Here is a 16,362-nt window from a genome sequence, read left to right as displayed (position 1 = left end):
TGAGAAAGAGGTTGCAGGGAAGAGAAAAGGGCATCCTCTACTAGGCTACGAAGTCTATTTTGAACTCTGTCAAGACAGGATAAGGTTTTCTAGCAGCTCCTACCCAGATGTGGCAACAGTACTCCATCCTTGGACGTACCTGGCCTTTATAAAGATAGAGAATTGCATCAGCAGTGAGATATCTACTGGATCAATAGAAGGATCCCACCATTTTTCTAGCGACTTTGCCAACGGATTTCGCTTACTTGTACGATTTAATTTTCTAAGTTAAAAAAGAAATGGTCAGAGTGCTGATGTGTACCAACTAACCTTTTTAATGTTGATTTTTAATACGTACTTGTTAGAACATTTTCATCTTAAATTCTACATAATTATGCAGAATGTAGAAACTATGCATAATGAAATGAAACCATTTTGGGTGCTTGTTAAGATTGAGATGACAAATTGATGTTTTAAATACTTGATTTTAAGCCAAAATTGTTATGTCGAAAATAGTAATATATAAAAAAATTATAAAAATGCATTGAGTAGAACAACTACTGTTGTGTTTTTAGTAAAAAAAAAAAAAGTCTATTGCTATCGGCTAAAACAAAACGTCTGTGGCAAAAAGAGAGATAAGTGTGTTCCCTGTATTTGCAATCTTCAAGGTGTTCACATCTAGGGTAAATGCCATTTCCCCTTATTTTACGTAAAAATTATTTTTAACTATAAATAACTTTCTACTCGATAAATTTTCGTAATTTGTGAATATATTACTATTTTCGACATGGCAAGTAAGTACTGTTGTTTTTTTCTTTAATTTAGAAAAAAATATCGATCTATCAACTATCTTAACAACCACTGAATTTTGATTTAAAAAATACTTGATCAATTTACGTGATTTTTGGAATATGAAATTTTCGTTACATGACGGGTAATGGTACATCGTAATAAATTTTCTTTTTTTTTTTTTAAATTAGGTTGAACTCTGGATTTGCACCTTATAGAGATGAGTAGGGAGCATTATGAACTATAGAGTATCCTGTAGTCCTGTACCCCTACAAGGCCACCATTCGCCCATGTATGGAGTATTGTTGACACAGTTGGGCTGGTGCATCTGCTACTAGTCTCTCACTCTTAGACAGGGTTCAAAAGAGAGTCGCCAACCTAATAGGTCCAGCACTGTCAGCCAAGCCTCAGCCTCTGCCCCATCTACAAACTGTTTTACAAGTATTTTAATTGTAGATGCTCAGACAAACTACAAGCCCTTGTACCCCCCTCAACGTAAATACTCCTGACAAACTCGACAAGCAGCAAAATTCCACCCCTACACGGTAGAAATCCATAGATGCCAGAAAGAGAAGCAGTCCGAAGGAAGAAACTATTAAAGTAATAGTTTCTTCCTTCGGACTGCTAGACTTTGGAATTCACTTCCGGGTCCTTGTTTCCCTGACATGATAAAAGTTCAAGTGTAATATAAACAGACGTCTTGCTGCTCAATTCCCTACATAATACCAAATTATGTCCCTGACAGTAGCCCCCTACATCAAAGTGGCAATGTGCCTTGTTGGAGGTGAAAATGCAATCAAAAAAAAAAAAAAAAAAAAATTGCAGACATACACGAGTGAGACCCCCCATAGCGAAATATGTATCGGCTCCAATGTTGTACGCAGCACGTTCCAGGGAGCGTTCATTACTCTGAAAAGGATGGAAAGAATTTTGGCGTGTGAGGCCTTGTTTTTTTTTTTTTGGCTTGAACTTTGCGCTTTTCTTTTTCGGATTATTTTGTTATTATATGTTTTTTTGTTTTGTTTTTTTTTTTCTGCTGGATATTTTTTTGCCGGAGATTATAGTTATAGGTAATTATTAACAGTAAAATTAGTGCAAGTCCGGATTAGCGCTTGTTGGATATATACCCTCCTCCGGTCCCCATGTTAAGAATGGCTTTCTAAATAATAACGTTATAATTTCAGCACGGATCAATAATTGCACTGCATGCATGAGTACCTTTCGGGACAAGATCAAAGTGCAGTATCTGTTCTTCAGATGCTGCACTGCACTTCAATTTCTTTTTCTCTGTCAGTGGAGGAGAAATCCTTCACGACTGAGACAATTTTTATTTTTGTTCCTTTTCTCCGCGTTAAAAAACGACCCTGGTGTCTAACTGTCCCGTGGGGAGGCATTGTAAATAGGGACTGCATGAGTGCATGAGTACCTTTTATTTTGTTGAATTAAAAAAAAAAAAAAAAAAAACTACTCGACGAAAACAACTGTTTTTGCTTTAATAATCATTTTTATTCAAAAATAAAAATAACCATAGTTTCCGACAAAAATAAAATATCTAGCCAAAATAAATTTTTACGGCGTGCCCCAGCATATTAGAAACACCCCAACCTCCCCGTGTTAAGAACAGCTTTTGGAATAAGCATCCTCCAACCTTGAAAGCCGTTCTTAACATGGGGAGGTTGGGAGTGTTTATTCCGAAAGCCGTTCTTAACATGGGGTAGTTGGAGATGTTTCTGGGGTAGGTCATAAAAAATACAAAAAATAAAAATAAATAAATTACATAACATAATAAAATAATCAGAAAAGCGCAAAGTTAAAGCCAAAATAAAAATAAAAAAAGGACACAGTTCTTTCCTTTCTTTTCAGATTAATGATCGCTCCCTGAAACGCGCTGGGTACAACATCGGAGCCGCGATGCGTGCGATGCGTATTTCGCTATGAGGGCCCCGGCCCCACTCGTGTACGCCAGCTAAATAAATAAAATAAACCGCAAATAACGTATTATTTGGATTCTTTGAAAAACTGTTATCATCCTGAGTGTTATCTTAACAACGTTTCAATCGATGTAACGTCTAACCTTCGGTAAATTTTTACAACGCCCCCAGCGTATTATAAATACCCCCAACCTCCCCATGTTAAGAACGTCTTTCGGAATAATCACCCACCCACCCAAACTTCGAAAGCCGTTCTTAACATGGGGAGGTTGGGGGTGTTTATACTACGCTGGGGCAGGTGTCCTAAAAGAAATACCTAATCTTCTTCAAGTGCAACTTGTCAAACTCGAGAATCTTTCAGTCGAACTCGGGAATCTGCACAGAATTTCGAACGGAGCTCTTAATTTAATCCACGCCGATATCATGCTATCGTTCCGTCAACCATGACTTTAAATAATTCGCAATTGTATTTCGAGTGTCGCCCGCATTGAGGACTGAACCTTCAACCTCCAAAAGAATAACTTTGCAACCGAATTTCACCAAGTACTTTAGCCATTGCGCTACTACGTGTCCCAATACGAATAATCAATCCTCAGTACAATAAACGTAATTTTATATAAGCATTCAAATCCAGTAGTGAGAATGTAAATACATTTGATACCCGTTTGTACATCCATAGTATATTACGGATGTACAACAGTGTAACAATAATTTTGTTTTAATCACGCAACATAACAATAACAAAAACTTTTCGCAAAACATGCTGATAGCAGCAAAAAATAGCAAAACTTGATAAGAAAATGTTGATAATATTTAAAACAGAAAAAAATCTCTAATTAAATTATTTTCTACTAAAAAAAAATAAAAATAAACAATCAATTCAAAACGATACCCGTTTTAACGTCCTCGGCTTTTCTGTGTTTCGTTAGACGCGTGACAAATTACTTGACAAACTATAAAAGTCGGAAACTGATTTTTAAAAAATGCCGAGTCGACAAATAGTTTCATTCGGACATCTTCGGTAATTTCCGTAACGATTTTCTTTTTTTCTTCTTCTTCTTATTTATTCGTGTATATTTTTTAATTTCAATTAAAAGGTTATAAATTGAATGATAATTCTTTTTTATATTTACAAGATAAATAAAAATAATAATAATAATAATTTTATTTTATTTGAGTGCCCAAAAATCCGTGGTACACAAAGCATCGCATCCTCTCTAAAGCATCCTTTGTCTGCAAGTGCCGCGGAAGGAATGTGTGTGTTTCTCGCCTTTTTGTAGTTTCCAAGATGTGAAAAAATTATAGTTTAAAAAAGTGGAGGATCGCTTCTCTATATTAATTTAACGTAAAATAAGCACACTTTATGGTCACATTTTTTGGAGGGGGTAACGAAAAATTTTGTAATTGTGGCCTGGCTAACACAAAACCTACCTTAAAAAACTTGTTTTCTAGGGGTTTTTGAGTGTGCTGAAAACGAATATCGTATTTACAATTGGGGCCGGCAACTAGTTTTCACGATACTGAAAAGATACTTTTCCGCAGGTTTCATGTAATAAAAAAATATATGTGCGCTTGCGCGTACAACAATGGCCACCACTTATAACATAAAATATCGCATCTAAATTTTCCGTAAATGAGTAGTTTTCCGGGTATTAAGCAATGTAATTCTGGCTATTTTGACGGAGAGAGTTCGAAAATAAATAAATAAATAAATAAATAATGGCTAAAATCACATGGTAAATCAAAATTGCAAAATTTAAAACGTAGGGCATATGAAACGAAACACACATTCCGGCTATTCTATTGAAAGAGAATTGTTCATTGAACTGGAATTTGAATAAAAATAATAAAATAAATTAATAAAATCGACTGTTGTTTTGTTTTTGTTTGTTTTTTGTTTGTTTGTTGTTTTTTGCATTGTAAATCTTTCTTTTTTTTTTTTTCGTCTTCCCTTTTCGACTATTACGTACAAAGAAGTGGTTTAAAAAAAAAGCAAATATATAAGAAATGTTATCAAAGGCCAGATAAGTTACTTTTCTTATCGGAATTAGTTTTTAGTGTTTTAACTCTGGCTAACCAATGGCCGCTACTGGAAACTTACGTACGTAATTTTTTTTTTTTTTAACCTAAATCTTTCTGTTTTTCGGACTAATTAAATAAATAAATAAAATCAACAGTTTTTCTTTCCGAAATATTTTGCTATTAACAAGAAGTTGAATAAAACAAGAGCCTTGATTCCAGTAAAGCCACTGGCCCTGACGGCATCCCAATTATAGTGTTGAAAAAGCTTCAACCAGAACTTGCCTCCATACTTACCACACTCTCAGTAAGTCTAGACCAATAAGTCTCCTGAGTGTCATGAGCAAGTTGCTGGAATCCATATTAAATAGAGAAGTAGTCAACCACCTCAGCAGAAATAACCTTCTTAGTGACATGCAATATGGTTTCCGTTCTGCCAGATCTACAGCAGATGTGCTAACGGTTATATCTCATAGGATTAGTGAATCTCTCAACAAAGGTTTCCTTTATAGAGCAATTGCTCTTGACATATCAAAGGCTTTCAATAAAGTATGGCATAAGGGCCTACTTCACAAGATTTCCAGCTACGGTATAACTGGAAATGTTTTCTCAATCATTAAATCATTTCTCTCTGATAGGCTCATAAGAGTAGTGGTTGATGGGCAAAAATCAGAGGCCCACAGTATTAATGCTGGAGTCCCTGAGGGGTCCATCCTGGGCCCAACTCTACATCAATTTCACGCACAAACAAAAAATTGAATGCGCGCACGCAAAAAAAACATTGCAATCAGCAAAAACAGTATGGAATACATTGGATAATAAAGGTGTTAACATCATTGCCCTTAGATTAAATGAAAAATAAATTTTTGTTATCAGAACAGCCATTTATTAATGATTTCTTGTTGGCAACAACCATTGGTCTTCATTGGAATTTGGGTGGCAATAAGCCTCCCTAAGGTCCCAGTCCTCTTTGCACTTATCCAGTGGAGGTCTAGTCAGTGCTTTCTCTCCTCAGTCTTTCCATCCTCCTTGACTCGCCTCACTTTGTTATTATTGTAGTTGTTGTTATGATTGTAGTTGTTGCAATTGTTGTTGTTGTTGTTGTTATTATTATTCACTCACTAGGAGTTTTCACACAGGTCAACATCAAAGATTTGTCTTCGAGAACAACCTGTGGTGTTTCCTGGAGTCTGAGTGAAAACAAGTCTCCCCAGATTTCCAATACTCCCCACTTGTTTCAATACCATTTGCAAATTAATTTGCATTATCGCAATAGACATTTACCACTGACCTCATTGGAATTTGAGTGGCAATAATCTTCTCCAAGGTTCCAGTCCTCTTTGCACTCATCCAGTGGAGGTCTGGTTAGTGTTTTCTCTTCTCGGTCTTTCTATCTTCTTTTATCTGCTTTGTTATATCGTGGGATGCATTAGAGTCAATATAATATAAAATATCTTATCGCAGGGTGTCCAGCCTTCACGTGGGTATGTTTACAGCATATGATGAAAGATTGGAATAATTCTGAACAAATAAGAAAATCACTCGCTGTTACATAACGATATACGTTTAATATGGAGACACACACACATAACAACAATTTGAAAATAATACAAATAGAAGTTGAAGTATGATAACTGGAACGAACGGGAATGATGCTATTTCTCCATTTTGAAAGTCACTGTGTTTTCCTTCCAATCTTTGCTTCCGGTTGTTGATCTCATGAGAATTTAAAGTTTAGGATTACGAACAAAGGGAGGCAACTTTGCCCAAAGAAGTAAAGAATTATTCTCCTTGAATTATACTTTTGTATCGTCCTAACATGCTCCATCTGCTATTAGTTGATGCCATCATTTTTTTTGGGGGGGGGGAGGTAAGTTACAATTATACAGTTTCTATTTTCTTGATTCCTTGTAGCATTTCTTTGTATTTTACCTCTATAGAAGTTTCTATATGTCCAATTAGCATCTGTGGCTCATGAGTATTAGTTTCTGCAATCAAGGGTTTTCTTTAATATTTCAGCCATTTTCATTATTGTTATCCGTTGTATCTTCACAGCGATCCTTCTGATTCAAATCTCTTTCTTTTTTCAATTTTTTAGAATTGTTCCTAGTGCTCCTACTATTATAGGTACTATCTTGATGTTTTTTCTTTTATCATCAATATCCCTTTCAGCTCTCTGGCTAGCTCAGTGTATTTGCTCTGTTTCTCCTTTTCTTTGATATTTATCTTGTGGTCAGCTGGAACAGCAAAGTTTACGATTTGTCAGGACTTTTCTTTCTTGTTAATTATTACGACATCTGGTCTTCTTTCTTGGATAGGTTTGTCTGTTTGTCTGTCAATGCCCCATAGAATTTTGTGATTCTCATTTTCAATTACTGTTGCCGGCTTATACTTGTACTATTTGTCTGTGCGTTAGAGATGTAGTTGTTTACACAATTCCCACTTGCTCATGCCTGTTCTTGTATTCCTTTCGGGCTAGTTTGCTATATCCACTTAGTATATGGTTTATTGTTTCGTCTCTTTGTCCACAGAGTCTGCATTTTCTGTTTTCTTGTGTTTTGTCGATCTTTGCTTGGATGTGGTTGGTTCTTATTGAGTTATCTTGTGCTGTAGTAATTAGGAATTCAGTTTCTCGATTTATGTGTCCTTTTCGCATCCATGTCCAAGTGTTTTCGTTATTCTCATCTTTTGTCATCCTTACGAATCTTGTGTAGTTTCTCTTCCCATTTTTCTTTTTCTTTCTATTTTCTGTTTTCTTGCTTGTTGATTTTTCCAGTTTCTCTTGCTGCCATAATGATGAACAGTAATGGTTATATATATATATATATATATATATATATATATATATATATATATATATATATATATATATATATATATATATATTGGCTCACATGGAGCTTTCACACAAGTCATCAAAGATCTGATTGAAAAACCTGTGGTGTTCCCTGAAAGTTGAGTGATAACAAGTTTCCCCAGACGTCCAGCACTCTTTACTTCCTTTGCTAGCATTTGCAAATAAATTTGCATTATCGCAACAGCCTGTCACCATTGATTTCTCATTGGCAGCGCCCATTGGTCTATACTGGAATTTGAGTGGCACTAAGCCTCCCCAATGTCCCAGTTCTCTTCATGTTTGTCCAGCAGAGGTCTGGTCAGGGCTCTCTCCTTCATTCTTTCTATCCTCCTTGACCCTTCTCAGCTATTTGGTATCACACTTTGGGGGGGTATGGGACAATCGGAAGTGGATGCGTGATGGGGATGTAGAACTTGTTGATATGCAGCTTCAGTGTTCTTCATTCCTTGTAACGCTTCTTCATGTTTTGCCTCTGCACCAGTTTGTCTGTCTCACTCATGTGGTTCATGTGTATCATTTTCCGCATTCAAGGGTCTGCCTGCTTCCCACCTGACTACAACTTGGATGTCTTCAAGTCCAACGTTAACAAATTCCTAATGAACCGCCCCCTTAAGTAAACACTTCATAAAATCTCCACACTAACATACTGTACTTGCAATTAGCCTTATCCCTGAGTGGCTTCCGGGCCTTGATAAGTGGTGACCACTGTGTAAAGAAAAAGAAAAAAAAAGGGTTTTCCTTAATATTTCAGCTGTTTTTTTTATCGTTAGTGATTGTATCTTTGTGGTCTCACCATTATTATTATTATTATTATTATTATTATTATTATTTTTTTTTTTTTTCAATATGCGAACAGGTATTACTATACTGAAAATGGTAACGGAGGAATGCCAGCATCTAATACATATTAAAAATAATAATTGGATTGAAAAGAAAAGCATATGATGAATACATACTGTGAAACTGAAGTCGAATCCAAATAAAGAAAAAAATGTTAAATGCAATGCATGTAGTGGAAAGCACATAAAAAGGATTGTTTTTATGCTGTAAAAAAATAAAATAAAATTTTGCAGGTTTTTAAATAAAATTCATTCTTCAACCAGACCACAAATCGCTGATAACAATATTTGGTTGGGAAAAAATAGTATACCAATTCACACGGTAAATCGACTACAATATTGTGGTGTAATTCTTCTGAATTATAATTTTAAAATAGAATATGTACCTTCAAAGAAGATAGGCCACACTGATGAGTTATCAAGATAGATACTTAAGTATGCAGCGCCATTCGAAGAAACAGTAATAGCAGCACTAAGAGATGGAAGTGAATTATCGGGTTTGTTATGCAATATTATTAGAGAACTTATGGTTATGCTAGAAAATCTGAAAAACAGCAGAGAAGGGTGATTTCATTTTAAAAAAAAAAATGAAAAAGCAAGTCTGGTTGAACTAGAAAAATAAAAAAGGAAATAGTGTGTCACTCTTTTTCAATATGCGAACAGGTATTACTATATGCAGATAGAGTAGTAAGGCCGGCTACTCTGCAAAAGAATTCTCAAAGAATTTCACACAGACCATCCATGGATTTCATGAATGAAATCTTTAGTGAGAAGTTATACTTATTAGCCGAGGATAAATAGATGTAGAAAATGTGGTGAAACAGTGCAGAAGATGCCAACCGAAATAAAAATGTTATCAATAATTACCCCCACTCTTTATCTGTGCCTAAACCTAAATGTAGATTCCATGAACAAAGTTTCTTTCTTAGAACTGCACGCCTGTGAAACTGTCTTCCGTTTGTCTGCTTTCGAGCTGACTGCAATATAGTTGTCTTCAAGTCCAACATAAACAAGTTCTTGATGAGCCGCTCCACTTAAGTTAACAAATTTACTGAATTTCCATCACCAACGATTACTATGTTGTCCAATTGAATACTGTACACTTTTTAACCTTTATCCTCGAGTGGCCTCTGGGCCTTGATAAGTGGTGTTACCTATGTAAAAAAAACAAAAAAACTGGCAGCAAGTGATCCACCAGTAAAGATTCAACCATGGCCAAACACAGATGTTCCACGGACTCGATTGTATGCTGACTATGCAGTGTGGACAGTTTCACTAAGTGGCTATAAATTGTCAAGTGCAGACATCCGACTGCAATAAATACAATAAATGCACCTTATGAAAATTTTAGTCGTTTTGGACTCCTTAAAACTTTAGTCAGTGATAATGAAACGCAGTTCACGGCAAAAGAATTTATAGAATTCTGTAAATCGTTGTCCTTTGATCACATGTCTATGCTAGTATGGCACAGACACAAATTAAAGAAGTATTCCAAAATTTGGGTCAGTTTATAGAATCATGCCAAACCTGAATATGATGTCATGTTTATCACTAGTAGAGTTAATGTTTACAAGAAAAATACGCTCTGTGTTTGATAGGCGGTTGCCTATTCCGGTGAAGAAACTATCAATTTAAAGTGAGGGATTAATTTTACATAGACATTTAATGTAAAATGGTCACTGGCTTTTGGGTAACTGTTTAACTGAATAGTGTTTTAAGGGCAGATAGCAACATATATTTTTGTTAAAGGAAATAAATTGTGCTTCTTGTTTTGGTGTCGGGGGATTTTTTTAATGCTGAGAAGTTAGTAATAAAAATACTTTTCATCATTTAAAAAATTAATTTTTATTGACAAAAGATAATTTTATCAAAAGAAACTGGGAAAGAAAACATTTAAGAAAACATTTTAGAACGGAAACACACTGAAAATCTTGGCAAAATAAACAAATAATCCTAACATTAATGTAACAGAGCACTAATGAGTGCCTGTGAAAATAGCAGCAGCAGCAGCCAAAAGATAGATGGCGAGCAAAGGTATAAGCAGCAGCAGCAGCCATTTCAGCACTGTGCAAATTAGTAAATGTATGTGGGCTTGCGTGACAAACAAAAAAAAAAAAGGACAGCACATGGTTGGGGAGAAGCAAAGTGTGCACTGGAAAAGATGGACGTGTAAAGTCGAAGGCAAGAAATGACTGGCTGTAGCTGGCATGTGGTTGAGGGGAGAAGCAAAATGTGTGCTGGGTGAGATGAACGTGTGGCCCCGTAGTAACGTTGAGATTTTAAGCTGGTGTCGAGATGACAAGGTTTTGTTAATCTCATCACAGATGAAATGAACTGTTAGAAAAAAACAAGAAGCAGGTATTATTTAAAAAATAATCTTAATAAATGCCTTTTGCTACCCTCTTGAAAATAAAGAACATGGTTACATGTAAGATTTAATTAAAACGGTTACCTGTGATTTAAATGCTATCTGATCAGAAAGTTGATGGTCATTTTATGTTAAATTTGTATGTGAAACTGATCTCACACTCTAAATTTCAAAATAATTGTTTTTGACCCCCAGCCCACCTTATCGTATGTCAGAGTATTCACTGTAATTGTCTAAAAAGTAGAATCTCTTTACTTGAGGGTCCTGATCTACAATAATACCTGCTTTCTACATATTACTTAAGAAAAGAGAGGAAAAGTGGCTGGTTAATTATAATGCATCCAAAACGAAGCTTCTAGCTACGTGCAAAATGTGTGCTGGGTGAGATGAACGTGTGGCCCCGTAGTAACGTCGAGATTTTAAGCTGGTGTCGAGATGACAAGGTTTTGTTAATCTCATCACAGATGAAATGAACTGTTAGAAAAAAACAAGAAGCAGGTATTATTTAAAAAATAACCTTAATAAATGCCTTTTGCTACGCTCTTGAAAATAAAGAACTGGGAAAGAAAACATTTTAGAACAGAAACACACTGAAAATCTTGGCAAAATAAACAAATAATCCTAACATTAATGTAACAGAGCACATATGAGCGCATGTGAAAATAGCAGCAGCAGCAGCCGAAAGATAGATAGCGAACAAAGGTATAAACAGCAGCAGCAGCCATTTCAGCACTGTGCAAATTAGTAAGTGTATGAAGAATCAAGGCGTAGACACAAATGAAAGAAGTATTCAAAAATTTGGGTCAGTTTATAGAATCATGCTTGTAGAAGACTCGCTACAAGAAAAAATAATGAAACGAATTGAATGAAGGAAACAAATAACTCAAATGCTGGAATAAAATAAACATGTCATTTATTTTCTGTTGAGAAATGAAAGTCTTGGGTGTACAAGTGTTCATTCAGCCGTTGATGACTACGCGCGTGGAAGGAAAGGGGAATGCAATAGAGAAATGCGAAGTGGCAAGCCGGCCTGTAGAAAGAGAGGGTTAAGCTGAGTAGAGTGTCGCACACATGTCTGTTTTGATGGACCAAAGCCGAAGGGGAGATAGAGTGAGAAAGTCAATCCAGGTTATGGAGATAGAAAGCGTATAAAGTGTACGTATGGTCTGTTAGCTTTTTGTCCCACATAGTAGCAAGTGGTGTGAGGTACGCGCATGCGCGCGCCTGCCGAAAAGGCACGCTGTCAGTCTGTAGACTGACCAGCTAGGAGGCTGGTCTGAAAAGGAAGAAACCACTTATTGTTCTTTCTTTTATAGGTGTTTCCGGTGGTCTTTTGCGCATATGTGGATTTCCTTTGAAAGGGGAAGTGACGTTGTCCATGCATGCGTGTATGTGAGTGCATGTGTGTATGTTAGCATGTGTGTGTATACACGTGAATGTGAGTGTATGTACGCGAACGTGAATATATGTACGTGTGTGGACGTGGGCGCGTATGTTTGTGTGCGCGTATGTATATGACAAGTAATATAGCTTGAAATGTGAACGCGTGTTTTTGTGTGAGGCTAAACCTGAATATGACGTCATGTTTATCACCGACTAAATTAATGTTTGTAAGAAAAATAGGGTCTGGGTTTGATAGGCTGTTGCCAATTCCGGTGAAGAAACCATCAATAAAAAAAAAAATAGATGACTAAAGTCTATAAGCCAATTTTTGCTTTCAAAAACTTTAGGATTAGAAGAATGGTCTGGAAAGAAGGAATAGTAACCAAAAGAATTGGACAGGTCATATAAGAGATAAAAGAAAACAAATTTCCATGCAAAAGACAAGCAGTACATTACAAAGGTCACGGAAAATACTGAAGAGATTCCAATGGAAGTCCTATGTGACACATTTGAAATTACTGTCCCTATAAGTCAGCATTCTCTAATGGATGTATCCTCAAACTCAAGGCCAGAAGTATCAGTCTGCCAAATTTCACCACGCTAAGGAGAATTGAATAAAAAAAAAAGTGAATAGATAATGCTGAGACCCTAAAAAGAGAAGATATTAAAGCTAAATTTCACAGGAAAATTTTGATCAGGGGATGTAATAAATATGAATACATCCGGGTCTTTCCTCCTAACAAGAATTATAATTGGTTAGTTAAGCCATAAATACCGACTGGTAGAGCAACCTAAGAGAGATGTTGAAAGGTACGTAAGCCTCATGCTAGGAATACCAGCTTCGACCATGAACACTTATGTAGTACAGCAACTTAGCGGATTATTACTCAAAACTGTAGCAAATAAATTTACAAATGAATCGCACTTCACTCCGCATGGAAATTTTACTTTTCAGGTGATCGCACATAAAATCTTGAAGAAAAAAAAACCGAAAAAACTTGATAGTAGGATGAAAGAAACAATTATTAAAAAATTTAGAGTGAGGGATTAATCTTACATATACATTTAATGTATACTACAAAGGTCACGGAAAATACCCAAAAGATTCCAATGGAAGTCCTATGTGGCACATTAGAAATTACTGTCCCTATAAGTCAGCATTCTCTAATGGATGTATCCCCAAACTCAAGGCCAGAAATACCAATGTGCCAAATGTCACCACGGTAATGAGGATTGAGTGAAACAAGGCCGATAGCCATTAGTTGCGTGCTCTCATGTAATGAATGAATGCGTGAATATAGGATTGACATGAAATTCTTAAAGATAAACTAAAATGACCGAAAAATGGGCTGAAATGACTTAAATAAATAAAAAGTAAATGACTTAGAATGACTTTAATGAACTTAAGAATGAATTGAATGACCTTAAGAATGAATTGAATGCTTAAAAAATAACTGGAATCCTTCAAAAACAACTTGAATGATCTGGAGAATGACTTGAATAGCTTTGAGACTGACTAGTTGTAAAGTGGGTGATCATTTTACATTAAATTAATACAGAAAAGTGATCCCCCACTTTATATCACAAAGTTACAAACATAAGTACAGCATGTAGTATGTAGTGTACACTTTGATTTTGGCCAAAGGGTACTTATTTGCTCCCCCACCGAGCAAATTAGGCACAAGGCCGATTTTTAATGTGAGGAGTGAAGGGGAAATGGGGACCAACTCCCCAGGGAGTAGGGGAGCTGGATAGTGACAATTGGTATGAAGGGTTGCCCCTATATTGAGCAAGGTCTTATATGTGGGGTTAGTATTTATTTGCTCCCCCACCGAGCAAATTAGGCACAAGGCCGATTTTTAATGTGAGGAGTTAAGGGGAAATGGAGACCAACTTCTCGGGGAGTAGGGGAGCTGGATAGTGACAATTGGTATGAAGGGTTGCCCCTACATTGACCAAGGTCTTATATGTGGGGTTGCCCCTACATATGGTCTTTGCTTGCAGTATCTGCCGGAACAAATAAACTTTGATCTTGGCCAAAAGGCCAAGAAAAGCTTAAAAAGCTAAGAACAGCACCTATTAATAACAGACCTTTGATCTTAACCAAAAAGGCCAAGCACAAAAGTGTTACAGACAGACCGACCGACCAACCAACCGACAAAGTGACTTATAGAGTCACTTGAACACAACTAAAAAGACTTAGAAAAAAACATAATCGACCATAACGTCCAGAGCCTAAAAAAAGAAAATATTAAAGTTAAATTCCATGGAAAAACTTAGCTAAGGGTGATGTAATAAATATGAGTACATCCGGGTATTTCCTTTACAAAATTATGATTGCTTGTTAAACCATAAATACTGACTAAAAATAGAATTTATTAAATCATCAAGTTTTATCATGTTTTAGTGGCAAAGAGCTGTGCAAACAATTCAGTAAGGAGAAACAGGGGAGATTATCCTTGACTTCAATTAAAGGTACGCTGTTTTTGAAAACAAAATATATCAGACCATAATAGTGGATGAAAAAATACATCTATCACAGCTTCCACTGGTTCATTTTTTGTAATTTTTGGAATTTATACTAATTTCAACATGACACGTAAAGTACATTGTAATGTTTTCACGGTGGTTTAAAAGATCACCAAGACATTCTGTCTATTTAGTCAAAAGTTTAACTTTCATAAAGATACTTCTTAAGAGCTTTTTGCCAAATCTCATGACATGAAGGTTTGTTGATCGTTAAATAATTGGGTTTACAATATCAAGGGAGCTAACTCGTTGTTGAATTATTTCCCCTGAACTTTATTTATTTTTTTTTTTTTAACTTTTAGATTTGTTAAGTTTTGAGACATTGTGTTGAACAAAGATGGCGGTGTAGTTCAGATCAGTAACCAAGATGGCGGCCAAGAATCAAATGCGGTCTGTACCGTAGTTAACAGTGAACTTTTATTTAGCCTTTCGGCCCCGGCCTTGGCATTATTTACTGCCAAGGCCTCATTTGGGGTCTGAAAGAGCTTAGGCACGAAGGCCAGTAAAGGGATTGGGGAAAAAACCGGGTCTTTACTAAAGGTATGCTAGATTTGTACGAAAGACAAGTACTTTATTAGTTTTTCTACACTAGAGATCTATCACGCTAAATACGCCTTCATTCTTACCAGGACCTACTTTAAAAACATCTCCCCAGTTTACGGGATGGCAGGCGACTTCATGCATTCTGTTGGAAAGAATAATTGTATTTACAAAAAAAAAAAAAAAATATATATTTACAAACAAAAGAAAGTATTTTTTTTTTTTTTAAAGGGGGTGAGATGATGGGGGGGGGGGCAAACTATGAAACACCCAAAAAGAACGAAAAAGAAAACAAATAAACAAAATGCTTATGGGGACGGGTTAGTAAGGGGACCCTCCCATCCTACTTGCTATTTGTCCATTAGAACGCCCACTGTCTTCCGGTCCCCATCCCCATGGGGAGAGGTGAAAGCAAGCAGGCCGTTCCCTAGTGGGGAGTGGAGGATCTAAAGAACTGCTCTTCTGCGAAAATAACTTGGGGTTGGGGTCAATAGGGATGGATGGCGTCTTCCAAGATAAAGGACGTAATGGGCGAAAAAACAGGCCGGGGACAAAACAAACAAGTGGACTGGGCATCTTTGGAAGCTCTCCTAGTGCCAATGAAAAATAAAGACTCGGGGACAGGATCGACACACTTACTTCCCAAGTCTAGGCCCTAATAAAGAACTTATCTTCCACTCTTGGTGGTTACTCAGCCTAAATAACCCTACTCCTACCCATATTACAAGGTAAACCTTGTATTAATCAAAGGGCTGGGTTCCGAGCAAAAATATAGACCCCAGCACCTTAGGACCAATACCACTAGGGTGGAAACACGAACTCGAACCTAGCTCCTCGTCGGATGCGCAAACTAGTGTTGTGCACCCATCTCCTATCAAAGTCTATGCAGGACAATCTCTTCCAATCACATCTGATTTTTATTTTAAGCATAAACTTAAAATAAACAACCAGATCCTGATCGGAAAAAGATCGCCCCTCATAGACAATGCCCAGACGTGTAAACCACATCACTAACCGAGCTACCGCTAGGATCGCTAGAAACACCGACCGTTTCTCCCTGTCAAACGGTGCGTCCACATTGTCGACTACGTACGCTAAATCAAGTGGCACCGACCGCTCGGGGTCGAT

General features: G+C 36.5%; 1 protein-coding gene across 5 annotated transcripts in view; it reads right to left on the bottom strand.

Annotated features, from left to right (window-relative positions):
- The window catches only part of LOC145241572 (putative protein-lysine deacylase ABHD14B), an 83,955-nt gene extending 80,212 nt beyond the window's left edge, over window positions 1–3,743 (bottom strand). The window contains exon 1 of one of the 5 annotated variants that reach the window (XM_080104652.1): window positions 3,592–3,743. The gene's annotated coding sequence lies outside the window, so the exon portion shown is untranslated. Of the gene's footprint in view, window positions 1–3,015; window positions 3,140–3,591 lie in introns of those variants that run through there. The other 4 variants (XM_080104649.1, XM_080104650.1, XM_080104653.1 and 1 more) reach the window with 4 other exon arrangements.
- Between the last annotated feature and the right edge of the window lie 12,619 nt (window positions 3,744–16,362).

This window comes from Euprymna scolopes, chromosome 20, assembly GCF_053919585.1.
Source record: "Euprymna scolopes isolate OS-2025 chromosome 20, ASM5391958v1, whole genome shotgun sequence".
NCBI classification, from domain to species: Eukaryota; Metazoa; Mollusca; class Cephalopoda; order Sepiida; family Sepiolidae; genus Euprymna; species Euprymna scolopes.
The sequence above is the reverse complement of the archived record's forward strand: the minus strand, read 5'-3'. Positions and strand labels throughout refer to the sequence as shown.